We start from the raw sequence: 16496 nt of genomic DNA, 5'->3' as shown, positions 1-16496 counted from the left end.
TTGATTAAGTAGTGCATGGATCCTTGATGGTGAGATTTACGCAAGTGTACCAAATTGTTTACCAAATAATAAAGTGTAAGTAGAGTATCATATCCACAATAATTGTCGTTCTAACTAGACAATTCACGTTACTTATTTGGAAACAGAAAACATTAAATTAAGCAATAATATACAAGATAAAAGGGTAAAGGGGTTTTGCAATTTAGTCTGTTTGCACTTTGCAGCAAAGCAAGAGTTTAGCTGTTAACTTGATTTTTGATTGCAGAATGTTCGTGTAACACCCTAAAATCCCGACTTTGAATTATTAAATAAAATGAATATATTTAAATAAAAGGTGTTACACATACTCGTCATTTCAACGTTTCATAAAACAAAACTCATAATTTAGCAGCGGAATAGTTCAACCATCACAATAATACAAATTAAGTTATCGTCACCAAGGTAAAATAAACAAAACTTCCAAAACTTTAAACTTCAAAAACATAAATGAAATGATAAACTCCCGACCATTGTGTTATAGATAAGAGCACATGTTAGACTACATAATTATCACTAATAAAAATATTGATGGAAGAAAAACTTTTGTCGTCATCTTATAATCGTCCTGCAGCTAGAGCTCCTCGTATTGAGTATCTCTACCTAACGAGTACATACACCACAAACACACAATAACAAGAGGAGTGAGAATAGATTTCATAACTTATAATTAGAGTACATGAATAACATTAAAATATTAATCACATAAAGTCGTCATCATTTACGAACATCATCATAACTCCTCATCAATTTATACATTATCATTTACACATCATTTCACATGACACACTCCAAGTTTAAATATCACCATTTATGTGCAAATCTACTTCATTCCTATAATCTATATGCATGTGGTACCATTTATACTCGTCATTTATTTTATGTCAGAGTTGTGTTACAGAACATACACATTTTCATCATTTTATTAAATATGATATGATGCATGAGGAAGAAAAGACTCACTAAATACTACACATTGTAACATTATCAGTAATTCACACTGATGACAGTCAGTCATTCGCTATTTTTAGAGTCTTTTTATGATATTTTTGAGTTCACAAGCAAGATTAAGCAGCAAGAAAAGCAAGAAAAACTGAAGAAAATGAAAAAAGAGGATCGTGTCACGATTATTGAAAAACGTGACACGATTTCGAGCTTTCAAGAAATATGCATTCGGCATTGGTGAAAACGTGTCACGATGGCAAAAATGTGACACGATTATGGAAACCCTAATTTTGGTGGTTTGTTACACAAGGAAGAAACGTGTCACGATTTACTTAAATCGTGCCACAATTTTAGGAGCAGTTCTTGCCTATTTAAGCTGAAGACTATTCTGAAAACAAGGGTTACGATTTGGAGAGAGCAAAGTGTGATTTTGAGACCTAAACACGGCTAGGAGGGCGATTTCTTCAACCTTCTATCAGTTCATGTATGTCTTGATTCCACTATTGATTATGCTATTTGTAAACTCAATTATGAGTAGCTAAATCTCTTAGAGATTAGGTCTGAGATGATTCTTTGTAACCCTAATTGATCCATGTTGCTGTGAAACTCTATTTATTATTAATGACAATGTAGTTTTTATTCAATTCAATTGTTCTTATTGCTTTTTATATCCTGATCAAATATAAACATGATTTAGTGAGAACGAATGACTACTGACCCTAGCTTTCGACTTAGACCTAATTGAATTGTTCTAATAAACATGGTTAGTCTAGGAATGGATAATCGTTTGTTAGTGATATTAAGTTAACGTGCTTTAAACCTTCGAGAATTATTAGACCACCTAAGGAATTATGGGTTGTAGTTTGAGAAGAGGGTCCTAACTCAAGGGATTGATTAGGGCTATTTTGTTAACTATCGTGGAACTAGAAAATCATTAATACGAATAGGTGTAGTATACCAATTAGGGATACATAGATGATTTGAAAGACCTGATCTCATCTCTCTTCATATTTTCTAACCGAATCTTTCTTTTCTGTTATTTAATTTTATGCAATCAAATCAAATCTACAAAAAAAATAATTTACACATCCTAAATATTTACTTTATTTCTAAATTGAGATTAACACAGTCCTCATGGATACGAACTTATTTTATTGCTTCGATGCATTTTTAGTACTTGCTAAAAGTCTATCACACATTACAATAGAATTTATCTCATCAAACTTATCATTATAAACAAGATATGTCTCATCATTACTCATGGTCGGATTAGGCAAGTGTACCAAATTGTTTACCAAGTAATAAAGTGATAAGTAGAGTATCATATCCACAAGGATTGTCGTTTCGTCTAAACAATTTGCGTTACTTATTTGAGAACAATAAAATATATAAAGAGATAAGGGTTTAGAGTTTTGCAATTTACTCTGTTTGCAACAAAGCAAAGTTACCTGTTTTGATTGCAGAATATCAACGACAGTTAGCATTCTTTGAATCCCCTCCATTCATTTGTGGGAATTAATTAACAGTCAAGCCGCGTTCAATTATTTTAAGTAGACTATCTAAGTGATGAGTTCGTCGGGACATGATAACCTAATTTGTTTGTCAAGTTGCACTTGTTGGTCGCACGGTGATCCTTACGTGCGGGGTCTTACTCTCTCGGTCGATTTCGATCTATCCCTCTGTTTGTTGAGTTGCACCTGTTGGTGACAAGGTGATCCTTACGTGGGGGTCTTACTCCCTAAAGAGTAATTGAAAAATAGACTTAAATTATAGTTCCTAAATTTTCAAAGGTACGGATCCAATGTTCCTAAAGGTTCTCCCATCTATGAGTCTTAGAAATACATAGCACACACACTCTCTCTCTCTCAGTAGTTCTACAAATGGGGAGCCCTATCAGCGTCTACCTTACTAAGGTGCGAGGAGAATGGAGTTATTGTGCTGATTTAAGCTTGTTAAGTACTTACTATCAGGGTACGCTCGCTTTCAACTCGTTTCGCTAGTTATTAACCAATTACTTCATGGTTAGACATATATAAATATCAAGATAAGAATATTACTGTTAGGCCATGTCACTACCTAAGTGCTGAAATCAGGGTTATGCTTAAGAGGAGACAAATCTTACGCACTACAGTAAAACTAAATAGCGAATAGAAAATAAGTGAATAAACGACTTTAAATTAAATAATTATCCAACAAATAGAATAGAGGTTCATCTTAGAACACTACCCTAAAAATATTTAGTTAATCATGGTAACTAAAGACAAATTACAAAAGAAAAAAAACATACAATAGAAAAACCTTGAGAGAGGAGAGAGACTCCTCCTTTGAAGCTCATAGTGCTTGCCTTCCTCTCGAACCGCTTCATTATGAATGAGAAATTATGAATGAGGAATGTGGTATTTATAGGGAGAGTTTCTGTAACACCCCGTTTTCCCAACAACATAAATATAAAAGTAAATCAGAGTTTAACACCTAACGGGCATGCTACACTGCTTTTCAAAAATCCATAAATAGAATAAAGTACTATTTATTAAAATCAACTTTGATAAAATATCAGTTCATTGCAGCGGAAAGTATTTTTCAACATTAAACAACTTCCAATAAAACCTTGGCACACGGCCTCAACAAAATATCTGTAAAGATTAAATTCAACATCAACAGTTTCATAATGATACATAAGGAATGAAAACACGACAACAATTTCCCATCCCGTTACGTATCAGAGCCCTAAGACACTTGAGCCACCACTTCTAATAAGCTTCAATACCTGCAATTTACCCATACGAAGGGCAACATTTCCAAGCAGAAGGGGTGAGATTCACAAACAATAATAATAGATATATAAATCATCAACTTAATTAAATAACATAATTAGCATCATATATTCAACAATAATATTCATACTTCTTCATCCTTAAAAACACTTACTAAATCAACTAACGACGACAACAACAACTCAATCAACAACAACAACAATAACTCACTCAATCGACAACGACATCAACTACGACAAATTCTCCATCAACAACAACGACAACAACAACATCAAGGTAGCACCAATTCCATCGTGTTGAATGACTAAGCATTCCGTGGCATAAGCCCCCAACAATTTGAATGACAAGACATTCCAGGGCATAAGCCCTCAACGGTTGAATGATTAACATTCCAGGGCATGAGCCCTCAACAATTTGAATGACAAGGCATTCCAGGGCATAAGCCCTCAACAGTTGAATGATTAACATTCCAGGGCATGAGCCCTCAACAATTTGAATGACAAGGCATTCCAGGGCATGAGCCCTCAACGGTTTCCTAATCATGAAAGGACTCAACTTGTGTATATCAGCATACAACTCAACTACGACAGCAACAACATAGGCAACGACAACGATCGTGCATAATAACTCACTCACTCCCCAACTTGGTCAACATCAACAACCTATGACTCCGTTACTTAGAAACGACAACTCGCCACTTACAACTCGAACCAACACATTGTACATTCTAATTGAATGCAGTTAAGTATAAACCAACGATCATTAACAATCATAATCAATAAACAGCAACACAAACAGTATACAGACAGCGTGATATAACAATATCTTTGCAATTCAACACTATCTAAAATTCCCACATAATCCAAGTAATGCGTATGCAATTATATCATATTAAAAATAACCTCAATTCATCACAATCAGCTTCACACATCATCCTTAATATCCTATACAACTTTCATTGCTATCCCAAAGTTCAACTCACAACATGGATTAAATACTCGTAAACACCTTAATTGAACTCATAGTACTTCTAGTTTTGAGCCTTGGAATTATCCCATAAGTTTTGGATTAACTTAGAAATGGTTGTGCTGAATTTTCATAAGATTTCACTAAGACCTCCTTGGAGTATTTTCATCATAACTCCTAAACCAAATATCATTTTCGAGTCAAACCAAAGCCATTGGAAAGCTAGTAAAATTATCTACAACTTTCATGTTTACACCAAATGCCAATTCAAAACAGAAACGTGTGAAAAAGACGCAAGAACGCGAAACAGGTGATGCTGTCACTGTGAAGCTCGCGAGGCGAGTAAGTTTACTCGCTGTGGCGAGTTGCGACGAACAACTCTACGGGAACAGACCAGTTTTCAGCCAAAAACCCAATTTTTCATCAACCCAAACCCCAAATTTGATAGGAAACTCAACCTATGTTTATTCTACAACCTGAACATCGATTCTTAACACAATTGCCATGGTTTCTACACTTTTCAATTCAAGAATCATACTCCCAAAACCTAACCCCCAATTCCCAATTCACCAAATTTATTCATAACTTTTGCCAAACAGAATCAGAATTATATAAACTAAAATCATTGCAAGTTAGCCTCACCCTTACCTTAATTCAGATGAACAAAGCTCTACAAATCTGATTCTCTTCACCTGGCTCTCCCTTGGTTCTCTTGCTTTCTCTTGTTTTCTCCCAAAACTGATGTACGTGAAAAACAGTTTCTCTCTACTTCTCCCTTTTTCTTAACTCCCCACTTATTTCAATTTTAACTCCCCAATTAATTCTATTAATTATTAATTAACCTCACAACTCCAATAATTACTAATTCCCACTTATTCTATTAAATAGTAAAATAACTCATTTAATAAAATACTCACACCACAAAATCAACATAAATCATTTAAAAATCATATAAAGGACTTTAAATCAACTAAAAATTATTAAATAAAATTGGGGCGTTACAACTCTCCCCAACTTAAAGAATTTTCGTCCTCGAAAATATACCTCGAAAACATATCCCTGCACCACAAACAACAATCAGAACGACAAAAGACAGTTTAAAGTTGACACACTACACTACATGGCTCAACACGACTCTACTACTTGGCCGGACGGACCAACCTGCTCTGATACCAATTGTAACACCCCGTTTTCCCAACAACATAAATATAAAAGTAAATCAGAGTTTAACACCTAACGGGCATGCTACACTGCTTTTCAAAAATCCATAAATAGAATAAAGTACTATTTATTAAAATCAACTTTGATAAAATATCAGTTCATTGCAGCGGAAAGTATTTTTCAACATTAAACAACTTCCAATAAAACCTTGGCACACGGCCTCAACAAAATATCTGTAAAGATTAAATTCAACATCAACAGTTTCATAATGATACATAAGGAATGAAAACACGACAACAATTTCCCATCCCGTTACGTATCAGAGCCCTAAGACACTTGAGCCACCACTTCTAATAAGCTTCAATACCTGCAATTTACCCATACGAAGGGCAACATTTCCAAGCAGAAGGGGTGAGATTCACAAACAATAATAATAGATATATAAATCATCAACTTAATTAAATAACATAATTAGCATCATATATTCAACAATAATATTCATACTTCTTCATCCTTAAAAACACTTACTAAATCAACTAACGACGACAACAACAACTCAATCAACAACAACAACAATAACTCACTCAATCGACAACGACATCAACTACGACAAATTCTCCATCAACAACAACGACAACAACAACATCAAGGTAGCACCAATTCCATCGTGTTGAATGACTAAGCATTCCGTGGCATAAGCCCCCAACAATTTGAATGACAAGACATTCCAGGGCATAAGCCCTCAACGGTTGAATGATTAACATTCCAGGGCATGAGCCCTCAACAATTTGAATGACAAGGCATTCCAGGGCATAAGCCCTCAACAGTTGAATGATTAACATTCCAGGGCATGAGCCCTCAACAATTTGAATGACAAGGCATTCCAGGGCATGAGCCCTCAACGGTTTCCTAATCATGAAAGGACTCAACTTGTGTATATCAGCATACAACTCAACTACGACAGCAACAACATAGGCAACGACAACGATCGTGCATAATAACTCACTCACTCCCCAACTTGGTCAACATCAACAACCTATGACTCCGTTACTTAGAAACGACAACTCGCCACTTACAACTCGAACCAACACATTGTACATTCTAATTGAATGCAGTTAAGTATAAACCAACGATCATTAACAATCATAATCAATAAACAGCAACACAAACAGTATACAGACAGCGTGATATAACAATATCTTTGCAATTCAACACTATCTAAAATTCCCACATAATCCAAGTAATGCGTATGCAATTATATCATATTAAAAATAACCTCAATTCATCACAATCAGCTTCACACATCATCCTTAATATCCTATACAACTTTCATTGCTATCCCAAAGTTCAACTCACAACATGGATTAAATACTCGTAAACACCTTAATTGAACTCATAGTACTTCTAGTTTTGAGCCTTGGAATTATCCCATAAGTTTTGGATTAACTTAGAAATGGTTGTGCTGAATTTTCATAAGATTTCACTAAGACCTCCTTGGAGTATTTTCATCATAACTCCTAAACCAAATATCATTTTCGAGTCAAACCAAAGCCATTGGAAAGCTAGTAAAATTATCTACAACTTTCATGTTTACACCAAATGCCAATTCAAAACAGAAACGTGTGAAAAAGACGCAAGAACGCGAAACAGGTGATGCTGTCACTGTGAAGCTCGCGAGGCGAGTAAGTTTACTCGCTGTGGCGAGTTGCGACGAACAACTCTACGGGAACAGACCAGTTTTCAGCCAAAAACCCAATTTTTCATCAACCCAAACCCCAAATTTGATAGGAAACTCAACCTATGTTTATTCTACAACCTGAACATCGATTCTTAACACAATTGCCATGGTTTCTACACTTTTCAATTCAAGAATCATACTCCCAAAACCTAACCCCCAATTCCCAATTCACCAAATTTATTCATAACTTTTGCCAAACAGAATCAGAATTATATAAACTAAAATCATTGCAAGTTAGCCTCACCCTTACCTTAATTCAGATGAACAAAGCTCTACAAATCTGATTCTCTTCACCTGGCTCTCCCTTGGTTCTCTTGCTTTCTCTTGTTTTCTCCCAAAACTGATGTACGTGAAAAACAGTTTCTCTCTACTTCTCCCTTTTTCTTAACTCCCCACTTATTTCAATTTTAACTCCCCAATTAATTCTATTAATTATTAATTAACCTCACAACTCCAATAATTACTAATTCCCACTTATTCTATTAAATAGTAAAATAACTCATTTAATAAAATACTCACACCACAAAATCAACATAAATCATTTAAAAATCATATAAAGGACTTTAAATCAACTAAAAATTATTAAATAAAATTGGGGCGTTACAACTCTCCCCAACTTAAAGAATTTTCGTCCTCGAAAATATACCTCGAAAACATATCCCTGCACCACAAACAACAATCAGAACGACAAAAGACAGTTTAAAGTTGACACACTACACTACATGGCTCAACACGACTCTACTACTTGGCCGGACGGACCAACCTGCTCTGATACCAATTGTAACACCCCGTTTTCCCAACAACATAAATATAAAAGTAAATCAGAGTTTAACACCTAACGGGCATGCTACACTGCTTTTCAAAAATCCATAAATAGAATAAAGTACTATTTATTAAAATCAACTTTGATAAAATATCAGTTCATTGCAGCGGAAAGTATTTTTCAACATTAAACAACTTCCAATAAAACCTTGGCACACGGCCTCAACAAAATATCTGTAAAGATTAAATTCAACATCAACAGTTTCATAATGATACATAAGGAATGAAAACACGACAACAATTTCCCATCCCGTTACGTATCAGAGCCCTAAGACACTTGAGCCACCACTTCTAATAAGCTTCAATACCTGCAATTTACCCATACGAAGGGCAACATTTCCAAGCAGAAGGGGTGAGATTCACAAACAATAATAATAGATATATAAATCATCAACTTAATTAAATAACATAATTAGCATCATATATTCAACAATAATATTCATACTTCTTCATCCTTAAAAACACTTACTAAATCAACTAACGACGACAACAACAACTCAATCAACAACAACAACAATAACTCACTCAATCGACAACGACATCAACTACGACAAATTCTCCATCAACAACAACGACAACAACAACATCAAGGTAGCACCAATTCCATCGTGTTGAATGACTAAGCATTCCGTGGCATAAGCCCCCAACAATTTGAATGACAAGACATTCCAGGGCATAAGCCCTCAACGGTTGAATGATTAACATTCCAGGGCATGAGCCCTCAACAATTTGAATGACAAGGCATTCCAGGGCATAAGCCCTCAACAGTTGAATGATTAACATTCCAGGGCATGAGCCCTCAACAATTTGAATGACAAGGCATTCCAGGGCATGAGCCCTCAACGGTTTCCTAATCATGAAAGGACTCAACTTGTGTATATCAGCATACAACTCAACTACGACAGCAACAACATAGGCAACGACAACGATCGTGCATAATAACTCACTCACTCCCCAACTTGGTCAACATCAACAACCTATGACTCCGTTACTTAGAAACGACAACTCGCCACTTACAACTCGAACCAACACATTGTACATTCTAATTGAATGCAGTTAAGTATAAACCAACGATCATTAACAATCATAATCAATAAACAGCAACACAAACAGTATACAGACAGCGTGATATAACAATATCTTTGCAATTCAACACTATCTAAAATTCCCACATAATCCAAGTAATGCGTATGCAATTATATCATATTAAAAATAACCTCAATTCATCACAATCAGCTTCACACATCATCCTTAATATCCTATACAACTTTCATTGCTATCCCAAAGTTCAACTCACAACATGGATTAAATACTCGTAAACACCTTAATTGAACTCATAGTACTTCTAGTTTTGAGCCTTGGAATTATCCCATAAGTTTTGGATTAACTTAGAAATGGTTGTGCTGAATTTTCATAAGATTTCACTAAGACCTCCTTGGAGTATTTTCATCATAACTCCTAAACCAAATATCATTTTCGAGTCAAACCAAAGCCATTGGAAAGCTAGTAAAATTATCTACAACTTTCATGTTTACACCAAATGCCAATTCAAAACAGAAACGTGTGAAAAAGACGCAAGAACGCGAAACAGGTGATGCTGTCACTGTGAAGCTCGCGAGGCGAGTAAGTTTACTCGCTGTGGCGAGTTGCGACGAACAACTCTACGGGAACAGACCAGTTTTCAGCCAAAAACCCAATTTTTCATCAACCCAAACCCCAAATTTGATAGGAAACTCAACCTATGTTTATTCTACAACCTGAACATCGATTCTTAACACAATTGCCATGGTTTCTACACTTTTCAATTCAAGAATCATACTCCCAAAACCTAACCCCCAATTCCCAATTCACCAAATTTATTCATAACTTTTGCCAAACAGAATCAGAATTATATAAACTAAAATCATTGCAAGTTAGCCTCACCCTTACCTTAATTCAGATGAACAAAGCTCTACAAATCTGATTCTCTTCACCTGGCTCTCCCTTGGTTCTCTTGCTTTCTCTTGTTTTCTCCCAAAACTGATGTACGTGAAAAACAGTTTCTCTCTACTTCTCCCTTTTTCTTAACTCCCCACTTATTTCAATTTTAACTCCCCAATTAATTCTATTAATTATTAATTAACCTCACAACTCCAATAATTACTAATTCCCACTTATTCTATTAAATAGTAAAATAACTCATTTAATAAAATACTCACACCACAAAATCAACATAAATCATTTAAAAATCATATAAAGGACTTTAAATCAACTAAAAATTATTAAATAAAATTGGGGCGTTACAACTCTCCCCAACTTAAAGAATTTTCGTCCTCGAAAATATACCTCGAAAACATATCCCTGCACCACAAACAACAATCAGAACGACAAAAGACAGTTTAAAGTTGACACACTACACTACATGGCTCAACACGACTCTACTACTTGGCCGGACGGACCAACCTGCTCTGATACCAATTGTAACACCCCGTTTTCCCAACAACATAAATATAAAAGTAAATCAGAGTTTAACACCTAACGGGCATGCTACACTGCTTTTCAAAAATCCATAAATAGAATAAAGTACTATTTATTAAAATCAACTTTGATAAAATATCAGTTCATTGCAGCGGAAAGTATTTTTCAACATTAAACAACTTCCAATAAAACCTTGGCACACGGCCTCAACAAAATATCTGTAAAGATTAAATTCAACATCAACAGTTTCATAATGATACATAAGGAATGAAAACACGACAACAATTTCCCATCCCGTTACGTATCAGAGCCCTAAGACACTTGAGCCACCACTTCTAATAAGCTTCAATACCTGCAATTTACCCATACGAAGGGCAACATTTCCAAGCAGAAGGGGTGAGATTCACAAACAATAATAATAGATATATAAATCATCAACTTAATTAAATAACATAATTAGCATCATATATTCAACAATAATATTCATACTTCTTCATCCTTAAAAACACTTACTAAATCAACTAACGACGACAACAACTCAATCAACAACAACAACAATAACTCACTCAATCGACAACGACATCAACTACGACAAATTCTCCATCAACAACAACGACAACAACAACATCAAGGTAGCACCAATTCCATCGTGTTGAATGACTAAGCATTCCGTGGCATAAGCCCCCAACAATTTGAATGACAAGACATTCCAGGGCATAAGCCCTCAACGGTTGAATGATTAACATTCCAGGGCATGAGCCCTCAACAATTTGAATGACAAGGCATTCCAGGGCATAAGCCCTCAACAGTTGAATGATTAACATTCCAGGGCATGAGCCCTCAACAATTTGAATGACAAGGCATTCCAGGGCATGAGCCCTCAACGGTTTCCTAATCATGAAAGGACTCAACTTGTGTATATCAGCATACAACTCAACTACGACAGCAACAACATAGGCAACGACAACGATCGTGCATAATAACTCACTCACTCCCCAACTTGGTCAACATCAACAACCTATGACTCCGTTACTTAGAAACGACAACTCGCCACTTACAACTCGAACCAACACATTGTACATTCTAATTGAATGCAGTTAAGTATAAACCAACGATCATTAACAATCATAATCAATAAACAGCAACACAAACAGTATACAGACAGCGTGATATAACAATATCTTTGCAATTCAACACTATCTAAAATTCCCACATAATCCAAGTAATGCGTATGCAATTATATCATATTAAAAATAACCTCAATTCATCACAATCAGCTTCACACATCATCCTTAATATCCTATACAACTTTCATTGCTATCCCAAAGTTCAACTCACAACATGGATTAAATACTCGTAAACACCTTAATTGAACTCATAGTACTTCTAGTTTTGAGCCTTGGAATTATCCCATAAGTTTTGGATTAACTTAGAAATGGTTGTGCTGAATTTTCATAAGATTTCACTAAGACCTCCTTGGAGTATTTTCATCATAACTCCTAAACCAAATATCATTTTCGAGTCAAACCAAAGCCATTGGAAAGCTAGTAAAATTATCTACAACTTTCATGTTTACACCAAATGCCAATTCAAAACAGAAACGTGTGAAAAAGACGCAAGAACGCGAAACAGGTGATGCTGTCACTGTGAAGCTCGCGAGGCGAGTAAGTTTACTCGCTGTGGCGAGTTGCGACGAACAACTCTACGGGAACAGACCAGTTTTCAGCCAAAAACCCAATTTTTCATCAACCCAAACCCCAAATTTGATAGGAAACTCAACCTATGTTTATTCTACAACCTGAACATCGATTCTTAACACAATTGCCATGGTTTCTACACTTTTCAATTCAAGAATCATACTCCCAAAACCTAACCCCCAATTCCCAATTCACCAAATTTATTCATAACTTTTGCCAAACAGAATCAGAATTATATAAACTAAAATCATTGCAAGTTAGCCTCACCCTTACCTTAATTCAGATGAACAAAGCTCTACAAATCTGATTCTCTTCACCTGGCTCTCCCTTGGTTCTCTTGCTTTCTCTTGTTTTCTCCCAAAACTGATGTACGTGAAAAACAGTTTCTCTCTACTTCTCCCTTTTTCTTAACTCCCCACTTATTTCAATTTTAACTCCCCAATTAATTCTATTAATTATTAATTAACCTCACAACTCCAATAATTACTAATTCCCACTTATTCTATTAAATAGTAAAATAACTCATTTAATAAAATACTCACACCACAAAATCAACATAAATCATTTAAAAATCATATAAAGGACTTTAAATCAACTAAAAATTATTAAATAAAATTGGGGCGTTACAGTTTCCACCTGAACTTGGGTTAAACATGTGCACTTTCTTCGCAAAAAAGTCACAAAAGAGTGCCTTGGGCCGCAAGGCATAAGTGTTAGGCGCCTAGGGCCATGTGCCAGGTGCATGTGAGAGAGCTGTTAGGCGCCAGACGCCTACTTTCATGCGCCAGGCTCCCAAGTACAAACTATTGGGCAACTGGCGCCCCCATCTGTGCACCTGGGCGCTTGTGAGTGCGTCTGGTGCTGAAATCGTCTGTTTCTTGCCTTTTCGGGTGTTTGATTCTATGTAAGATGTCTGGGAACTTGGGAACGTAATTCATCTTTCTGTAACGTCTTCTGAGGCCTCTTGAATCTTCATTCATCTTCCTCCCAAGGTCTTCACAAATCTTCATATGTCTTACTTTTTTGATATGCATGATTTCTTCGTAATTTACAAAAAAAACATCCTAAAATTGCAATGTTTCGGGAAGAATAGAATTACTGACTCAAATATAGAAAACATTAAAAATGTTCCGAAATCATAAGCAATTGTTCTAATATCATGTCTTATGCTTGTAAAATTTACTGAAATTGATTGAAAAACATGCAAAGAATAAAATAAGATAATCTGTCATCAATTACTCGTCATCATAAGAAGCATTTATTTCATCTTTATTCAACATCATATAACAATATTATCTCATCATTGATCAACGTCATCATCAAAATTCAACATCTTAAAATTATATAGGAATCAACTCATCCAACATCATAAATAAGGCCTAAACTCACATTAACAATTCCATTTACTTTGTCATTTATCTTAACGCATACACCCTATTCTTCGTTTACTTTAAACATTTACTACCCCTCTATATCCCTTCTTATCATCGTTTTTTACTCCTTTAACTAATTCATGTTTTAGGTTCACCATTATTTTTAGGAATCACTTCGAAATACACCTAAACACCCTTCTCACTTAGGTACATTGCTATGGGACCTTTTCACTTTAGGAACTCATTTCATTAAGAAAAAGAATATTTTCCAAAGCTAGGAAAAGTGTAGTGTTGTGCGTCTCAGAGTGCACGGTCATGCATTTTACAACGCACAAAATTAAAGGAGAAAAATGACAGCAAGAAACAAACGATCGTGCATTTTCCAAAGCCTGTGCAGTATCGTAGTTTTATGCAATTTTCCCCTATGGGAGCTCCACCAAGATTCGAATTTGAACCCAAACTCGCCCAAATCATCCCCAAACACTACCATAAGGTTACCTTAGCATCGAAACACTAATTTCTTTCACAATTCACTCGTTAACATCAATTTTCTTATGATTATTTGACCTTTCATCATCTAAACAATTATGTCATCTATTTTAATCTTTCTCTCATAAACTAAACACACCATCATGTTTCATCAACACCAATTCTCACCAATTCACCCCATAAATTTTATGATCCTCACACCACATAAAAGGGGTCACAATAACCCTAATTTAGGAACAACAAGACACCATAGAATTGACGGATTTAAGAACCCTTTTTCTCCCATTTTTAAAATTAAAAGAAACCCAAAGATGAAGGATTCTCCCCCCTTAGCTTGAATTCTCTGAAAACACAACTTTTGTTTCAATTCTCCTTAGCTAGGGTTTGCCTCCTTCCCTCTCTTCTTTTCTCTGGTTTCTACGTTCAGCAAAAATGTTTATTCTGACTTTCTATTTCTCTATCTATACTAGGGAACTAGGTTAGCTATTATTATTATTATTATTATTTTTAATATTACTAGCGAAAGACGGGCATGTTTTATATTGTGCTAACGTGTGTATATTATCAACGATATTTTAGCGAAATTTGCGTGTAAATTACACACAATATTTTATGTAATTTTTTTTATATAGATTAAAATTGTAAGTAGATATTTGTGACTTTCAAAAGTAACAATCTCAAAAAACCATATTTATCTTTACATATTAACAACATTAATATAACAAATATAATAAAAATTCTTATCTTTTTTAATAACACAAACAATATAACATTATTATAGAAAAATATGTTTAAGGGTATAATTGGAATAACAAAAAAGTATGGCCAAAAGAGCTGAAACATGCTATTTTCATTATATATAGTATAGATAAATATAGTATATATAGCATAGAAATACTTGATTTAATTTGTTACACTTTTTTTAACCATAAAGGAAAAAAAATGGACATATACTCATATCATGTTTGCTATATGATATATTTTATGCGGTAACCAAAAATAAATATTGTTTGTTACAATTTTTTTAATATTTGAATTCACTTTCATCTATTATCTTTTTTAAATGATAAGGAAAAAAATCGGACATATGCAATTTGTTACATTTTGTTTTAATATTTGTATTTATTTTTATCTATTTGTTATATGTGTTATTTGTATTGAGAGATGAGGGTAATTTTGAAAGGAGAAAAAGTCAATCCAAAATAACCGAAGAGATTATTTTCTCTATATATAGTATATATTACTGTTCTCTCCCTCCACGTAACATAATTTACTCACTCCTCCCCCACTTATTTTATTATTCCATTTCACACCTCCCATCTCTATTAATTTATTTTATTTTATTTCCCTCCTCATCATTTTAATCCCCATAAAATATTAATAACGATCAAAACTCTATTTTCTCCACAATGACATATTATTTTCAAGTAAAATATCTCTTCACCACAACGATGATTAAGACACTATTTATTTAACTTTATTATAAATTTGGGGTGTTGCAATTAGCGGCGGTTAGGATTCTTCAAATCTTCTTTATTCATTTGTTGGAATAAATTAACGGTCAAACATTATTCATTTTTTACCGTTTTCTATCTAAGTGATGAGTTTGTGGGGTTTTACTACCTACAAGATGTCAAGGTGCGCATACTGATCACACATGTTTGTACGTGTGGGGTCTTACTCTGTCAGAGGTTTGGGTTGATTTCCCTCCAGCTGTCAGTTGCAATCTTCCACTAGAGTTTCTACATGTTTCAGTGTTTAGGGTCGTCAATCCTATAGGGAGATACACTTACGCTCGTAGAGGTTTGTGTATGTTCTTACTTTCTCAGAGTTATTTGAATCAACAACAAATATTAGGGTTCCTACATTCTAAGTTGTTATCATGGTTTTTGGGTGCCAAGCCATTAATTGGACTTGAACCTTTTGACCGTTGATATCTCTCTTTTTTCTTGGGAAGGGTAAAAGGAGAAAAACCCTTGAGTTTCCGAATTCGGGGGTCGTTTTCGCTACGGGAAGGTGTTAGGCACCCGGAGCGATT

This window comes from Medicago truncatula, chromosome 7, assembly GCF_003473485.1.
Source record: "Medicago truncatula cultivar Jemalong A17 chromosome 7, MtrunA17r5.0-ANR, whole genome shotgun sequence".
NCBI classification, from domain to species: domain Eukaryota; kingdom Viridiplantae; phylum Streptophyta; class Magnoliopsida; order Fabales; family Fabaceae; genus Medicago; species Medicago truncatula.
This window is presented reverse-complemented; position numbering follows the sequence as displayed.